This window comes from Pseudoliparis swirei, chromosome 8 (genome assembly GCF_029220125.1).
Source record: "Pseudoliparis swirei isolate HS2019 ecotype Mariana Trench chromosome 8, NWPU_hadal_v1, whole genome shotgun sequence".
Classification (NCBI taxonomy): Eukaryota; Metazoa; Chordata; class Actinopteri; order Perciformes; family Liparidae; genus Pseudoliparis; species Pseudoliparis swirei.
Window position 1 is genome coordinate 1,804,885 of NC_079395.1, and position 15,061 is coordinate 1,819,945.

Genomic DNA, 15,061 nt, shown 5'->3' on the forward strand with positions numbered 1-15,061 from the left:
TTTTATTAGGAGGATGACATTTTTTAAAATGTATATACAGGACTGTCTCAGAAAATTAGAATATTGTGATAAAGTTCTTTATTTTCTGTAATGCAATTAAAAAAACAAAAATGTCATGCATTCTGGATTCATTACAAATCAACTGAAATATTGCAAGCCTTTTATTCTCATAATATTGCTGATTATGGCTTACAGCTTAAGAAAACTCTAAAATCCTATCTCATAAAATTTTAATATTTCCTCAGACCAAGTAAAAAAAAAGATTTATAACAGCTGAGTGTTTGTCAAGGCTCAGGAAACCCTTGCAGGTGTTTCGAGTTAATTAGACAATTCAAGTGATTTGTTTAATACCCTACTAGTATACTTTTTCATGATATTCTAATATTTAGAGATAGGATATTTGAGTTTTCTTAAGCTGTAAGCCATAATCAGCAATATTAAAAGAATAAAAGGCTTGCAATATTTCAGTTGATTTGTAATGAATCCAGAATGCATGACATTTTTGTTTTTTTTAATTGCATTACAGAAAATAAAGACCATCACAATATTCTAATTTTCTGAGACAGTCCTGTATATATGTGTGTGTGTGTGTATATATATATATATACACACACACATATATATATATACTAGGGCTGTGAAACGATTACAAATTTTAATCAGGTTAATCACAGGTTTCTGTGGATTAATCATGATTAATCACATATTACCGATATTCTCGGTATATTTTTGTGATAACATAAATATTTATGTCAAAAGACGGATATATATATTTATCCACAGGGGTGCACATAACTTACTCACCAGTGTGCGCGCATCGCGGCTGAGCTCTGCCGCGCGTTAACGTGACACGTAGAGACAGAATGACACGCTGCTGGAGAGACGACCAACAACAGACGGATTGGAAGCTCATTCTGCGCGTTAAATGTGTATATAAATAAATATATGTATATATATATTTATATATATATATGTGTATATCTATATATATGTGTGTATATAAATAAATATATGTATATATGTATATATATATATATGTGTGTGTATCTATATATATGTGTGTGTGTGTCTCCTCTTGTTATTTGTTCCTCTACTAACGGCTCGTGATGAGGATGTCTGACTGTTTCCTCCTTCTCCGGCTAAATGAGGATTAAATAAATCTAAAATGTTTGATGTTCAGTGAAAGTGGGAGAAAAAGAAAATAAATCATCTTTATTAAACATTTATATTTCTCCACGTTCACAAATCTCCTGAAGCAGCGAGACGCCATCTTGGAAGCTTGGCGGTTAGTCTGCGTCATCTTTTTATTATCCGCCTTTACATTCATAAGGACATATTTTCAAGAGTTTGCTTACTTGCATGAGCGTATGACAGTATTTGAGTGTATTTGCTCCCAAACCCAGGGTAGAATATTACATAAAAAGACAACAGAATATTGCATGGAGCCTCTCCCTCGTCTTTAGGTAAAAGGCGTTGACTCGGCGGCCTGTCTGCCCGCTGCACGGTGACTTTTACCTCCATTTATCTCGCTGCGTAATCTAAGAGCGCGCTGGAGCCTTGCAGATAACGCACTTCACTTTAAATTCACATCGCCACACTCCGGGGATCTTTTATTTAGCGTGTGTGTGTGAGTGAGGCGGGTTATCCAGGGCCGACGTTCCATCAATCAAACCCAATAGACGTGCAATAGACGTGCACTCTGAACTTTAAATTACAAGAAATTCTTCAGTGGGAGCGGTTATAACAACGAATATGCAATCACAGAAATATTTCATTCCCTTTTGGTTTGTTGTCATTTTTTTGGTGAGAATGATCAACAACGGATGTTTTTGGGTTGACATGCATCTGCTAAACATCAGCACCAGGATGGCCGAGTGGTTAAGGCGTTGGACTTAAGACCCAATGGGCAGATGCCCTCGTGGATTCGAACCCCACTCCTGGTATATTTATGCTATAATTACTCACTTCTAAAAAGTCAGAGTTGACATACTTGGAGGGGAACATTTTAAAGCCTGTTCACGTTTAACTTCTAAATCTCCACCCACGTAAACATCAACATCGATCAATACAGCAGAGCGGCTGACACGGTGGTTAAAGACTGCAGCAGAAGAACTCATGAAGTGAGTCAGCTGCACGTTGCTGTTGCCTCTTTTTATCAATGCAAAGTAACATTGGTGCCAGCAGACGGGGACAAAGGTGTTGAAGCCCTTTGCACCTCGTCAGTCGTCTCATACGCGGTGCCAATGGACACAAGGCTGCGTGGCTTACAATCACACTTTTGGTGTGGAGGCATTTGCTGGATTGGTTCACCTCCAACACTCCAAAAACATCTCTTCGCCTCAAAAACAAATGTATCTTGCTAAAGATTGGAGGAAAATTAAAATAAATTTACCTTGAAATATCACGATAAATATAACCAGGATGGCTGAGTAGTTAATGCTGACGATCCAATGGGCATATGCTCTCGTGGGTTCGATCCCCACTCCTGGTATGTTTGACAGTTTTCACTTTACTTTGACATATCTGCATTATCCAGTACTACTTCTATGGAAGGTTGGATTTAAATTAAGCCCTTTCAAATTCATAAGGGTCTTCTGGCTGCCTCTGTGTTGTTCACACTGCTATCAAGCCGGCATCATTTTGGTTTTGTTCTGCTCCAGGAAGCAGACGTAAGTGAGAACTGAATTATGCCAGATAATAATCGAATAAATGAAATCTTTTTTTAACAACTAATTTATAATTACGGGAATATTTCATAGCCTGAAATATTCCCCATTGTGTCACAGATAGTAACGGGTGTCAATGAGTGCCGAAAGCAAACAAAATGCAATGGACACAAGGCCGAGTGGGTTCCAATCCCGCGTTTGGTGTGTTGACATTTTTTGGGTGAGAATTATCCATATTTTCAAATTGACATCATACAACAGTCAAAAAAGAGCACCAGGATGGCAGAGTGGTTAAGGCGTTGGACTTAAGATCCAATGGGCATATGCCCTCGTGGGTTCAAACCCCACTCCTGGCATAATTGACAATGTTCACTTTAATGCAGAAAACTCTATGCAGAAGATTTCACAACAGCTTCCTGCTCACCCTCCATAGACCGGTCTTAGATGGCTGGATCGCGAAAATTTCTTGAAACTATTTAAACTATGTTACATCTTCTCTGTTAATCCCGTCTAAAGAAAGAAGAAGTCTGCATTCTATTTATTGACAAACAGATGAGGTCGAAATTGCTAGATGGTTGAGGTCCAACGTCATTAACAGATTGGTTCACCTCGAACAAAGTCGCTTAAAATCAAACTGTAAATATAACCAGGATGGCCGAGTGGTTAAAGCGTTGGACTTAAGATCCAATGGGCATATGCCCTCGTGGGTTCGAACCCCTCTCCTGGTATGATAATACGCCCTTCTAAATTAAGAAGAAGTCTGCGTCCTATTTATTGACAAAGGGCACGATCACACCAGACGCGCCTCTAAAAAATGCAGCCGCACCAAAAACACCAAGGCAAAAATACGCCGGGCAAAACAGTGCGGCGCACCTGTGGAACGGACCTGCGTGCGCAACCAATCGTTGATTTTGGGTTCAAGATATTTTTAAAAAGAAAGGAAAGAGTACGGCGAACACCACCATCTATTCCATGAGTTATGTCTCGATGGCGAGGCTTCAGTTGCACTTCCGACCGAGCAGGAGTCAGTTTGAGTCGTGTTTAGATTTAGAATTATAAAGATATTCGTAATTAAATACCGCTAATATAATATATAATATGAGGTTCTCCTCGGGAAAACAGGAAGGAAAGCCTCCTGCTTGATCCGATTGGCTGCCTTGGCCGAGTGTGACATTGATGAGCTGTGCGCTTCCGCGCCTCGCGTCTAAAATTGAGAATATTTAAACTTTTAACCGCGCCGGAAAAACGCAAGAAACCCGCGAGAAACGCAAGAAACCCGCGAGAAATGCAAGAAAACTCGCGCCGCATGGCGGTTGAAAGGCACGTCTGAAAGTCGCGCCGTACCAGAGGGAATCAATGGTTTTGCGGGCGACGCGTTTTTGAGAGGCGCGTCTGGTGTGATCGAGCCCCATCAGAAGTAGCCAACGTTGCCGGATGGTTCACCTCCAGCTTCATTGCCGGGCAGTTCACCTCCAACACTCGCACCACATCTCTTCGCCTCACAAATTAATGTATCTTGGTAAAGATTGGAGGAAAATTTAAATAAATTTCGCTTAAAATAACTCTGTAAAAATAACCAGGATGGCCGAGTGGTTAAGGCGTTGGACTTAAGATCCAATGGGCGTAAGCCCTCGTGGGTTCGAACCCCACTCCTGGTATTATATTACTCCCTTCCTAAATATAGAAAACGTCTGCATCCTATTTATCGACAAACAAAAGTTGTCAACATTGCTGTATGGTTCACGTCCAACACATCTCTTCCCCTCACAAATATGTTTATCTTGATAAAGATTTGAGGTAAATAAAAACAAAAATTTCCCTTGAAATCACACTGTAAACATCACCTGGATGGCCGAGTGGTTAAGGCGTTGGACTTAAGATCCAATGGGCATATGCCCTCGTGGGTTCGATCCCCACTCCTGGTATATTTGACAGTTTCCACTTTACTATGACATAACTGCATTATCCAGAACTACTTCTATGGAAGGTTGGATTTAAATTAAGCCCTTTCAAATTCAAAAGGGTCTTCTGGCTGCCTCTGTGTTGTTCACACTGCTATCCATCCGGCATCATTTTGGTTTTGTTCTGTTCCAGGAAGCAGATGTAAGGCGGCTTTAGGGGCGGCTTTAGGGGCGGCTTTAGCTCAGTGGGGTAAGAGGGCCGTCCTTCAACCGCAAGGTCGTGGGTTCGATCCCCGCTCTCCCCATTAGCTGCAAGTCGAAGTGTCCTTGAGCAAGGCACTGAACCCCCAGTTGCTTCCCGGGCACTTCACAGCAGCCCACTGCTCCTTAATAACTAAGGATGGGTTAAATGCAGAGAACTAATTTCCCCTTGGGGATTAATAAAGTGTATATTAAGTGAGAACTGAATTATGCCAGATAATAATCTAATAAATAAAATCTGGGAGATATTTTTTTTAACGACAAATTTGTAATTACGGGAATATTTCAGAGCCTGAAATAATCCCCATTGTGTCACAGATAGTAACGAGTGTCAATGAGTGCCGAAAGCAAGCAAAATGCAATGGACACAAGGCCGGGTGGGTTCCAATCCCACGCTTGGTGTGTTGACATTTTTTGGATGAGAATTATCCATATTTTGAAATTGACATCATACAACAGTCAAAAAACAGCACCAGGATGGCCGAGTGGTTAAGGCGTTGGGCTTAAGATCCAATGGGCATATGCCCTCGTGGGTTCAAACCCCACTCCTGGTATATTTGACAATGTTCACATTAATGCAGAAAATTCTATGCACACAATTTCACAAACCGCTTCCTGCTCTCCCTCCATAGACCGGTCTTAGATTGGTCATTCCTTGAGAGAGGGTGCTGCCTAATCCACCACAAATGTCTTGAAACTATTAAAACTCAGTTACTTCTTCTCTGTTACTCCCGTCTAAATAAAGAAGAAGTCTGCATTCTATTTATTGACAAACAGATGAGGTCGAAATTGCCGGATCGTTCAGGTCCAACGTCATTAACGGGCTGTTTACATTCAGCGTGATTGCCGGATTGATTCACCTCCAACACTCGAAGAACGTCTCTTCGCCTCACAAATAATTGTATCTTGCTAAGAATTAGAGCAAAATGAAAATAAATTTCATTTGAAATCACACTGTAAATATAACCAGGATGGCCGAGTGGTTAAGGCGTTGGACTTAAGATCCAATGGGCGTAAGCCCTCGTGGGTTCGAACCCAACTCCTGGTATTATATTACTCCCTTCTACATATAGAAGACGTCTGCATCCTATTTATCAACAAACAAAAGTAGTCAACATTGCTGGATGGTTCACTCCCACCACATCTCTTCCCCTCCCAAATATGTTTCTATGCACACAATTTCACAACAGCTTCCTGCTCACACTCCATAGACCGGTCTTAGATTGGTCATTCCTTGAGAGAGGGTGCTGCCTAATTCCCCCCAGGAACTCCTCTTGGCTGGCTCGCCAAAATGTGTTGAACCTATTAAAACTCTGTTACTTCCTCTCTGCTCCTCCCGTCTAAATAAAGAAGAAGTCTGCATCCTATTTATAGACAAACAAAACTAGTCAACATTGCCGGATGGTTCACCTCCAACACTCCAAACGCATTACTTTGCCTCTCAAATAAATGTATCTTGCTAAATATTGGAGGAAAATTTCATAAAATTTCCCTTGAAATCAAACTGTAAATATAACCAGGATGGCCGAGTGGTTTAGGCGTTGGACTTAAGATCCAATGGGCAGATGACCTCGTGGGTTCGAACCCCACTCCTGGTATTATATTACTCCCTTCAAATAAAAAAGAAGTCTGTTATCGACAAACAAAAGAAGGAGGAAAACTCCCAAGAAAAAAACTTTCACGGGGAAAAAAGGTTAAGAAACCTTCAGGAGAACAACAGAGGAGGAACCCTCTCCCGGATGGACAGAGCAATAGATGTCATGTGACCAGAAGGAATCATTACAGAGTAACAACACATTCAATGAATATGTATTCCATCTCCACTCCTGGTATATTTGACAGTTTTTACTTTACGACGACATATGTGCTTCATCCATTACTACTTCTAAGGAAGGTTGAATCTAAACCTGTTCCCTTGAAACTCAGATGGGTTTCCTGGCTGCTTATTCAGATGTCATCTTTTTGGTTTCGTTCTGTTCCTTCAGATCTACCGTAGAACTGAATTCTTATGGATAATAACTGAATAAATGAAAAATCAAACTATGACTGGAGCAGATTCTGCTTCTCTCGTGAGGATGTGTCTGTTGTATGTGATACAAACATGGCTGCCAGGGATTATTTCACCCTCTCGGTCTCCCATGAACAATAATTCTCCGTTCTTTAATGGAAATACTTTGAGTGCGAGAGGATGCTTACTATTGTTTGTGTGCATTTGTTTAAAATTCTCCTACAACTCCTACAACTTAAACGGACAGAGCAGGACTGCAAACATTAGATTATATTTCCTCTTACGTCAAAGATTAATAACCAGGATGGCTGAGTGGTTATGGCTATAGACTTATGATCCAATGGGCCCTTGTGCGATCAATCATCACTCTTGGTATCTGAGAACATTTATGTTTGTATTTTTGGATGTGAATGTGACAGAACATATCACCAGGATGAGAGTTTAAGGGGCGATGGATCCAACACCGGGCCGGGGCAGAGTTTATTGCTGGATGTAAAAACTGTCCACTATCATATATCACTGAAGACTATAAAGACCTTTTATTTTTCCCTCCGCAAAGAGCGGTGTAAATCTTCGGCAAACGTTTTCTAGCGATCACCTCCAGATGCCGTGCGATATGAAGCCTGCAGACATTGAGGACACCAGGCGATCAGCGGGGACACCTGCTGCCTCTCACATGACCGCCCACCGATACGCTCTCGGGGACTCGGCGCCTGGCGCTCGGCCGCTCAGCGACGGCAGCACGGCGCCCGACCTGCAGGTGGCTTTAGTTTCCCAGCAGCCTTTGCTGCACCATAATCAGGTCCACCGGCTGGTTCTCCACGCTGAGGAGACGCATGCAGCCCTGAAAGAGGCTGAAGGGATTCCATCTTCTTCCGCAGGACAACCGGCGGAAGTGGAAGACCCTTAGGGGAGGGGTTAGTTTGGGTGTATTCATATTTGTGTGTGTGTGTGTGTGTGTGTGTGTGTGTGTGTGTGTGTGTGTGAGATGCGATGCTAAAAGGCCTGAGGCAGTTGGAGGCCGTGCCCTTGACTGTAACACGGCCGAGCGAAGAGCGGACAAAGGAGATGAGATTTGAGAAAAGGGAGGCCAGTGGAGAAGGAAAGAAAAAGACTGGAGGGGAATGAATGAAGAGAGGAAAGCAAACAGGAAGAGAGAGAGGAGGATGGAGCAAAGCTCATCTCTCATTATAAAACAACACAAATGAATGCTGAATGTGACTGAAGCAGCTGTGAGGATGGGCAAGCTCTCATAACTCTCATTATAAAACAGCAGCAAGCTGAATGTGACTGAAGCAGCTGTGGCGGTGAGAGGCCAGCTGGTCCGTACAGTACGGAAGCATCACAGTGTCGGTATTTACCGCAACTACAAGTTTACTGATGAAGGCGCTGTGAGGAAAGATTGCAGCGTCCATGGAAATGAAAAGACGCCACGAGCTGACAATACATTGTATAAATAGTCTCAGGGTCCAGTGGGTGGCATTGACTGACAGTCTGGGTTCATTTCACAGACGCTTTTATCCAAAGCGAATGACAATAAGTGCCTCAACGCAGACCAACAACATTCAAGGAAGTAGTTTCTTCAACAAAGCCAAACTATAATTGCTATAAGTAAGTCTCATTTCTAGTGCTACTAAAGTGCTGCTTTAAATGATGAAGCCTTGACTTGGGTTGATAGCAAACGTATGTTGTTTCCTCTTGACGAGGCAGAGTTGACTTTGCTGCTGCTGCCTGTGGCTGGCCCCTTCATCCACGGCGATGGTCACGTGACCTCGCCTGGAGGTCAAATCCACTGGATGCCACGACCGTCATTCAGAGCAGAACCTTTAATAATAATGAGAATAACTATTAACTTTACTATGAAATGCTGCTATAGCAAAACAAATTACCCGTATGATTAAGAAACTATCCATATATCTATCCATCTACCTACCTACCTTTCTATTTATCTACCTACCTATCTAGCTATCTATGTATCCATCCATCTACCAACCTACCTACCTACCTATCTATCTTTCCATCCTTCCATCCATCTATCTATCTATCTTTCTATTTATCTACCTATCTAGCTATCTATGTATCCATCCATCTACCAACCTACCTACCTACCTATCTATCTATCCATCCTTCCATCCATCTATCTATCTATCTTTCTATTTATCTACCTACCTATCTAGCTATCTATGTATCCATCCATCTACCAACCTACCTACCTACCTATCTATCTATCCATCCTTCCATCCATCTACCTACCTATCTATCCATCTATCCATCCATCTATCTATCTTTGTATTTACCTATCTATGCATCCATCCATCTACCTACCTACCTACCTATCTATCTATCTATCTATCAATGTCCCTACCTACTTGTCTACCTATCCATCCATCTACCTACCTCTTGACCTACCTAAGGTTAATTTAATTTGTTAAATGTATTGTTTCTATCTATAAATGTTAGGTTTTACATTTCATGTATTGGTAACACAAGCTCGGGGGTTACACATTCATGTTACGGGTTGGGAGTCCGCCCTGCAGTGAGCTCTGAGGACCACGCCCCCTTCCCGAGGCAGGTCAAAGGTGAGCAGGAGCCCCGCCTCGTTCAAGGTCCGGAACTGGAACCCGACGGACACGCCCCCCGACGACGAGAGAGAGAGAGAGAGAGAAGAGGTGGGACATATATAAATAATTACAAGAGATTAAACAACATTAAACATGAATATTAAACACCTGCAGAGGTTGTTATCACGCCTTCTCATAACGACCAGCCGTGACTCCAGCCTCTTTCAGATCTTCGGCCGTGAGCAGCGAGTCGGGAAACAACCGTCAGCAGAACGTTCTGTCAGCCGTCAGGCAGGCGGCAGCTCTTATTCCTGGTGGCCATTGATGCCGTATTCTGTCTCAGAAATGATGAGCTGAGAGTTTGAGCTGAACATCAAAGCTGCTCGCTGTGAACGCCAGATCATAAACCATCTGTCGTCATCACCTTGGAGGAAAACAACAACAACAACAACAACAACAACGAAAGAATCGGAGGATTGCATTTCCCATTTTCTCCCTTTCTCTCCTTGCTCGTCTTTTTAACCGATGAATTTATCGATGATTGATTTAGGCTCTGACCTCTGGGCTCCCAGCAAGCGTAGAAAATAACTGAAAAACCAAATGTTTTTATTATTTATTTCGTATATTTTTATAAAAAGTGTTCTCACCATTTCAGAAACTCGGTGGTCGTTGTTCTTCGCTCCTTCTGTCAGCTCGAGGCCGTTGGACAGCAGGTTCTCAGGCAGCGGGAAAGGCCCTCTGGGAGGCGGGGCCCAGACTCCGCCCCACACTCGGCTGCACAAGGGACGAAAAAGGAGCGTTCATTTTGGTCGTGAAAAGGTGCGGGGCAAAAGGAGGACGATGAAGACAAGGAGGAGGGAAGGTGTGGGGGGAAAGGAGGATGAAGATGAGGAGGAGGATAAAGGTGAGGAGGAGGGAAGGTGATGAGAAGTGAATGTGTCGGGCAAAAGGAGGACAATGAAGACGAGGAGGAGGGAAGGTGTGGGGAAAAAGGAGGAGGATGAAGGTGAAGAGGAGGGAAGGTGTGGGGCCAAAGGAGGAGGATGAAGGCGAGGAGGAGGGAAGAGCAGAGGAGGATGAAGGAGGAAAGATGAGTCATCACACATTTTGTCATCAACAAAGTTCCGGGAAAGAAAGAGCGAAATCAAAAGTTGAACGTTTTGACTTCATCGTTTTCAAGTTGGTCATTCTGAATATTTAATAAATAAGAAGGTTCACCTTCCATTGACAGCGACTCTATTTTTAAATTATCTATTTTTTTTCCTGTCGCTTTCTCTCTTTTGTTATCGGACGTGTTTGTTTGTTGTTTGTTGTTTGTGTGTCTTCCACCAACAGGCCCTAGGGAACCCGATGGCCTCTCGCGCTCTGCGACATGTTTCTCCGTCTCGCTCGGTCCGGAAGAGGGATCATGGCCAGTGCCTCTCGGCTCCATAGGCGACGACAAAATACAGAGAAACGCCAGAGGAGGAGGAGGAGGAAGAGGAGAGAAGAAGAAAGAAAGAACAAAGGAAAGCGCGGAGCGAGGCATCAATGATTGATAGCCACATGACAGATCAACAACAGATCTGTCCCAGAAAGCAAGCAGAGAAGAAATTTTTTTTCTTTTTTTTTGCAGAGAGAAGAGAGAGAGAGAGAGAGAGAGAGAGAGAGAGAGAGATGTAGATGAGGTTTCTTGAGACGAAGCTTCAAAGAGAGGGGAGGAGAGGAGGAAGAGAGGGACCATCAGATTCCGGTTAATCAGCAGCAGCAGAAAAAAAAAAAATATGAAAAAAGTCAAATTCTGAGTTTGTATGGTTGTGTTGTGTTTGTGTTGTTTGATTTTTGTCTGTCTGTCTGTCTCCCCCTGGTCACTGATTGTGGTCTTGTTTGTGATTGTGTGATTGCCTGTTTGTTGTCCACCTGTGTCTCGTTCCCCGTTGTCCAATCCTCTCACCTTGCCTGTGTATGTAAACCCTGTTCGTCTCTTTCCCAGTGTGGCTTCGTACTGTTTGGTCCGCGTTTGTGTCGTTCCTGTCTGGTCTGGGATTTTTGTAATTAAATAGTTTGTGCAGGAATGTCGGCGTTTGGGTCCTCTCTTGCTGCGACAACCGTGACCACACATGACAGAAAGAGAGAGAGAGCATCAGGATGCAGACCTGGTGATAGAGAGACAGAAAGACATATAGTTAAATAAAACCGTCTGAACCTGTAACGAGCCGTCAACGTGGCTCATGGGGGGACGTCTGATGATCATGATCATATGTTAAGATCATGTTATGATCATAACATACGATCGTATTGTAGGTGCGTGGAAAATAACGAAGAGTCGAGTGATTTCTGCTTGCTCGTGGTTGTTTATTTTCCTTTCCAACACCTCTCATTCGCTACTTCCTGGTGCCCTTTAACCCCCTTCGTCACCAGGGCTACGCCCCTTTCCTTAAAGGGCCCTCGTGAATTTGTATACCCCTACAGTATGTTATAATCATTATTACCCTCTCACCTCCAGGCTGCTGTTGCTCTCCATCATGAATCATTGATATCGTTCTACCTCCGTCACGCTCTTCGTCCTGCACCCTCCTCTTCTTCGGTCCGCCTGCTGCACTTTTATTTATTGTGATAATTACAGTTTTTCTCCATTGCTTTGGCTCAATTCTTGAAACAGAAATTACATTCAAAGCTCTTCTTAGTGCATTAAAAAAAATATATATGGTTCAGCACACTTCATAGGATCCCTTCAAAGGTCATATCTCACCCAAAACAGTTAACTCAAGCTTCAAACCCAAAATTTTTCTCACAAAATAGTCAATGCCCCCAAAATAAAAACCTTTCTCTTGCTGTTGCTCACATCTCTCTCAAAAAGGACATTCTCAAAGCTTTAAATACATTTGCCAAAATAACCTAGATGGTTTAGCAAAACACTATGGCACACCTGCAAAAGGTCATATCTCTCCCAAAACAGACAACTCATCAGTCAAAACTAATTCCTTTTCTCATACAAATAGTCAGTGCCCCCAAAATGAAAAGTCCCTTCGTCATTGTTTAAACACAGCAGGTCAAAATGTTTAGATGTTTTGTCAGTATGGCAGTGGACCATAGAAATATCCCTCATGTGCACAATTCAATCTTGGCTTCGTCCTTTGACACTGAATGGTTACTGTAGGAGATGTTTTCTTTCCAGAATACTATGTGTATCAAACAGAACAAAGATTCATTCAAGAGGAGCCAACAAGGTTTCACATCACATACTGGATTGCACTTATACTGCCATGGAAATTATTACAGTAATTGCAAAACAGAAACAGAAAATGTGTACAGCAAAAAATAGTGTCAAACAAAAAGCACATCAAAAATGAAATGAAGTATAGCCTACACGACTGTAACAAACAGTAGCAAAGCTGGAGTTCATCCTCCCTCTCCTGCTCGTCCTCGCGCTCACGTCTGTCTGGACACAGATTTTCGTCAACATCGCATCTGATGTTCTCCCTTGCGATGCAACGGGGGAAGAACCGCCGTGCATGACGCAACCATCTGCTGTGACATCGGCACAAGCAGCATCCATTGCCTGGAGAAGGGACCTCTGGTTTAGAGCCCGATGCTCATACACCCTCCACCACCACGCACCCTTGCTCCTCTTCCTCTTCTTCTTCCTCCTCTTCCTCGAACAGGCAGTTGCCCTTGTTCGTTTACCTGGCCAGGTGCTTCCATGTTCATACTGTAAACTGTACTGAACTTTGTCAAGCCCTAGATATTTGATGGAAGCATTTATACTCCTGGATAGCACCTGTCAGCTAACTAAAATGACTGATTGGTGATCGGATGTGAGAAACTCCCCCTTGATTAGTAAAGTTCTAGTTGCACCTGAAAATGAAGCCGATGATCCAAGAGATCCATATTACAGGATATACCATGATGTTTTTCATGGTATTGTGTGCCTGAACGATTTTGACAGTGGAGTGAACTATTGTGCAGGTGATGATGGACACAAGGAAATGATGCCAAGATGTTCTTCTTCTTCTTCTTTTTAAGTTTTTAGGCGGATGGCATCCAGTGAACGGTGCATTTCCGCCACCTGCTGTAGTGGAGTGTGGACCAGAGTACCCTATCCCCTTACAAAACCAAACAAACAAAACCAAACTCCAAAAAAATACCCACAAAACAAAACCAATAAAACAAACAAAACAAAAGGGAGATTCAAAAATGTCAGTGCTTTAAATTCTATTACTTAATCCTGTTTCTTTCAAATATTGTAATACCTGTCCTGCCCCCAAATTTAACGCATCTGTTAGATTTAGTTCCTCCACTCCCAGCTTCCTCTTCAACATGTGTCTCTCAAGCGTGTATTTCTGACAATGACAAATGATATGTTCTACAGATTCTGGTACTTGACAGTGCTCACATCGTCCTGTTGGGTGTTTATTTACGAGATGCATTGTTTTGTTCAGCCTTGGCCCGATCCTCAGTCTGGTTACTATGTGTTCTTCTGCGGTGCTTCTTCTAACTGGCCTCCCTTTGCCAACCTCCCTCTGCACAGCATACAGATGTCTTCCTGTTTCCCCTACATCCCAACTATGCTGCCATTCCTTAATAATGTTTCTCTTGATAATTGTTTTAACTTCTGCTTTACTGTGTAAAATGTCCATCTTGTGCTGCCTTTCTAACGCTTGTTTTGCGAGTGTATCTGCTCTTTCGTTTCCTTGCACCCCCCTGTGTGCTGGTACCCACATAAATGCTACGACAATACCCATATTCTTTAGACGGAACAGTGTTTCAAATATTTCATTAATTAAATCCTGCCTGCTATGTGATGTAAATGATTGTAATGAGGATAGTGCTGAACTAGAGTCTGAACAGACAATGACTTTTTCGACCCGAACCTCCTCTACCCACTGCAGACTGCAGTCAAGCCAGCCGCCACTTCGAAAAACAGTCAAGCCAGCTCGCACGATTTTTTTCAGTACACGTATATACCAGACATTACGGTACGAGCGTGTGAAAGCTATCTTCAAAATAAGAGCGAACTTCCGGTGAACGTGATATGACGAAACACGCCTTTAAATACAGATATAGTGATAGATTAAACTAAATGAAGAGATGAAAAATCATGAATGGTATTAATGATGAACACATTAAATGGAAGAAAGTAATTATTCCAATATTGGGATAATCTGATTTAGAATTTCAAAATAAAAGCTAATATAGTAATATCTCATGAAAATATTCATGGGCCTAGCAGAGGTCACCACTAACAAGACTGCATTGTACCTTTTTTCAAGAAAGTTTCAGATTTGCTTAAAATAAAATCCAAATATTGCCATAATATTAATAATATTTATTTCTCGCTAACTTTGAATTGAATTCATTCAAAATCCACACAGTAATATCTCATGAAAATAATCATGGACCTAGCTGAGGTCACCACTAACAAGACTGCATTGTACCTTTTTTCAAGAAACTTTCAGATTTGCTTAAAATAAAATCCAAATATTGCCATAATATTAATAATATTTATTTCTCGCTAACTTTGAATTGAATTCATTCAAAATCTACACAGTAATATCTCATGAAAATATTCATGGGCCTAGCAGAGGTCACCACTAACAAGACTGCATTGTACCTTTTTTCAAGAAAGTTTCAGATTTGCTTAAAATAAAATCCAAATATTGCCATAATATTAATAATATTTAT

General features: G+C 42.2%; 2 non-coding genes across 2 annotated transcripts; both read left to right on the top strand.

Annotated features, from left to right (window-relative positions):
- Positions 1-4,241: 4,241 nt before the first annotated feature.
- On the top strand, positions 4,242-4,324 carry trnal-uaa (transfer RNA leucine (anticodon UAA)). Its single transcript has one exon. It is a non-coding gene; the product is annotated as a tRNA-Leu (tRNA).
- Positions 4,325-4,508: 184 nt separating this feature from the next.
- trnal-uaa (transfer RNA leucine (anticodon UAA)) lies at positions 4,509-4,591 on the top strand. Its single transcript has one exon. It is a non-coding gene; the product is annotated as a tRNA-Leu (tRNA).
- Positions 4,592-15,061: the final 10,470 nt, after the last annotated feature.